The following is a 3,691-nucleotide window of genomic DNA, read 5'->3' as shown; positions in this document are numbered from 1 at the left end:
GGACAGCATAGAGGAACAGGGCAAGGGCGAGCAAGTCCCCTCTCTTCCTTCCTTCCTTTCCTTTTCTTTTTTTTTTTTTTTCCTTTTCTTTCTTTTTTTGAGGGGGGATAATAACAGGCTAAATGAGTAATCTGGGATTAATGCTTTGGCAAGCATGCCATCGAGATGGGCAGTCCGCAGCGCGGATCCAGAGTTTGGGAAATGCAGAGCCGGTGGCATTCTGTTTAACGATTCAGCAGCTGCCTGAGATGAAGTTGAAATTCTAAGTAAAGTGGGGGGGGGGGGGCGGGGGGAGAAAGATGGGAATCAGAACCACTTCTCAGGCGATAGGGTTGAAGCAAGTGCAAAACGCTGCTGCCCTGCTCTCTCACAACGCGTGTGCGTGGCGAGAGCTCTTTTTGGGGTTGTTCATCCATTACGCGAGTTTTAGCGGCGGATCCACGGTGAAATCCACAATGGCACTTTAATAAGCGCCCTCATCTGCATCATTTAGAATAAAACTCTCGGGAGGGCTTAGGAACAATGGGAAAGTGTAGTTGCTGACTCCTTGGGATATCCGAGTGTGAAACTAACAGGTAAGGCCAACCGGCCGCAAAACAGCTCCTTTTGTGGAAAAGTGGCAAAGGTCACTATGGGGGGGGGGGGAGCGGGGGCTAAGTGCTCGCTAGCTGGATAATGCCGTTATGAGCTGTGAAAATACAAAGGGAAATATTTCCTGCAAGAGCTGAAAATTGAGACCGAAAACCATCGAGCAATTTTGGTGGACGACACAAAGAACCATTGGGTCATTTGTAAATTAGTTTATGGCAGGCGGACCCAGCCCCAGCACAATTTTTTTTTTTAAATTAACACTGGTGAAGAATTAAGCTGAGAATATTAAAAAAAAAAAAAAAAGGCACTTCGCGGAAGAGTAAATCTATCCTAAAACCGAAGAAGAAATTTCTCTTGGGAGCTCCATAGAATTGTTGATGCCGGAACTGTCATGTTCAGCTGTAGGAAATCATTTATTATTCATTAATAAATTGATAATCACATCATTGCTTTGCCACAGAACTTTTAGTCCAAACAGTCCCTGATGTTTACAAGAGGGATCCCCGGATTTCCAGTTTTACCTCCACCTTTTCAGAAGAAGCCTTTTCTTTTCCTCTGCCAGCAAAAACCCTGCCTACCTGGGACCAGCCAGTTACAAACAGAATCCACCTACAAGGATAAAGGATAAATGACAAGTTCAAAGCCTTGCAAGAAAACCTGGCACGAGGCCGATGATGATATTGGCTGATGTCTTAAAAGCAGAAGATCAAACAGCAAATGGAAATTGGGCCTTAAAATGGAAATAATCTGAAAGGGGAAATGACTTGTAGCTGACTAAGAGCCAGGGAAACAGTCATGAACACATTTTCTGGCTCAATTCTGTGGGTCAGATTGGGAGGGAGGATTGACTCTTCGGCCACCAACATTTTCAAAGAGCAGAGCCTGATGCCCATCTACCTTTCCATTTCTCTTAATAAACAATGTGTGGCTTTCCCTGCAGATGTTCACTGCTCCACCCTACCCTCTTCTGCCTTGGGGTTCTTGGAGCTGCTCTGTCTCTTCCGTACGAATGTGAAGAGGTACGGTTCTTCCTGGTTGCATTTTTCCAGCTTTCTGCCATCTGCCCTTCTGCAAGAGCACCACGGAAAGTGTAAAGATTGCAAACACATTGACTGCTTGGCCACAGAAGACAGGCTCCCTCCCAGATGGAGAGCCCCGCTGCTTCCTCCAGCCGTTATCTTGTTAGGGGTGGCGAAGAATACCATCTGCTGCCCCTTCTGAGAGAAAGGCTTTGCCTCCGCCCATTGGGCTCCAGAAGACCTGTTTCTAAGCCTACCAATAGGTATCTGGCAACAGCCACTCTTTTGATCCCATCATTGTGCTTTTCCGAACGGTCACTGTGTAGAGAGGGAGATGTCCATCAACTGGATGGGAAATCTTTCAAGGGATCACTTCTGAGCCTTTCATTTCTGGTACTGCTTTCAGGTTGTCTCTTTCTTGGTAGCACTAGTGGCTATTTATGGGAGTCACCCAGCATCCAAACACCCGTGAAGGGATGGGTAATCCCAAGACGGCTCTGGCTTCCTCCCCATAGAACCGGAAGGGAGCAGGTATGTCCTCTCTCCTCTTTGAGCAGCTGGGGAGCCAGGTGCAACCAAGCCTGGCTCACCAGATGTGCCATTCAGGAGGAGTGGCCAAGGCATGCAGACATCCAAAGCTTATTCTCTCTGGTTGCACGGGAATGGAGAGCCCAGGGGACACGACAGGCAATGTCGGGGGGCAACAGAACCCAGCCACATGATGATGGCTGTCTTTGGGACACAGGGTCCAAGGAGGCACCCTCAGCAGCCTGCTCTTTTGGGCAAGCCTGGATCTCCAGCTTTCCTGGTGATTCTGTGAACTGCTCCTCATCATCATACCCACAAAGATCCCAACAATAAATTCCTTTCTGCTTTAATTAGCCAGAGACAGTTTTTGAGGTTGGTAACCTAGAGTCCTGACCTGAACATAACATTTTCCAAATTTAGGTGAACCAACATCATTAGCATACAAATGGAAATATAGCCTTTACTTCTTCCCAGCTACTTTCCCAAATAAACAAATGTTTCCAGAGTCATTGTCAGTCTGCTATAGTCGCTGTTATAAAATTTCAGAGGTAGAAAATTCCTATGTGGACATCTCACAAGACCCATAGCTCTTATATATAAATACTTATCAAGGTACCCACTGAAAACCAAGAACATTTGATATCATATCAACATGGATAAAGATAAGTGTGTGTGTGTGTGTGTGTGTGTGTGTGTGTGTGTAAAATCCCAACATACCAGCATAATCTGCTAGGTGTGGTTTACAATTATCTACTTGAATACTAATCGTTACCATCCTCATGAATTTCATAGTATTAGTTCAAAAATACCTATCAATAATAATAATAACTCTTTAATGGATGTTTCTCTGCTGGGCTGTGAGCCAAATATTCTATATGTATCATCTCTTTTAGAGAGATACACAACAATCCTATAAGGTAAATACTATTATTCTCTTTTATAAATGAAGTGACCAAAGCTCTGTGAGGTTAGGTGACTTCCCTATGGTTGACACAGCAAGCAAATGGCAGATAAGGGCTCTAGCTTTCTTGTCCTCAAAAGGCCATGGTTTAGCCACTATGCCATGCTTCCCCTTGCCATTCAACAAAAATTCACTGAGCAAAGCTTTTATAGCTATGAGTTGCTATTTGTAAGGGGTACAAATAAAAACAGGAAATGGATCCAGTTCTTTGGGTATTCGTGATACTACAGGGAAAAGAGAAATGCTTGTTTATGAAAACACTGCAAGGTAGAAAGTGACCAGGGCTACAAGAAAAACAAAAGGTGCAATAAGATTGGAGGTGGTATGTCCAGGAGAAGTCCATTGGGTCTGGGCTTTGAAGGCACCAGGTGGGAACGAGAGGACAAAAGTGAGCTTGTAGAACAAACAGACAAAGTTTCTATGGTAATGGCAGAGAAATATGTCAGTAAAGACACTTTCAAGGCAAATAACAAAAAAAACTTGAGTACAGTGGCTTAAAACATAAGGACATTTATGGTCCTTAATCAAGAAGCAAGTAGTTCTAGGGTTGGCACAGTGGCCATGGTATCATCAGACACTCAAGCTCTCTCCA

This window comes from Canis lupus, chromosome X, assembly GCF_048164855.1.
Source record: "Canis lupus baileyi chromosome X, mCanLup2.hap1, whole genome shotgun sequence".
Classification (NCBI taxonomy): Eukaryota; Metazoa; Chordata; class Mammalia; order Carnivora; family Canidae; genus Canis; species Canis lupus.
Note: the sequence above shows the minus strand (reverse complement) of the source record.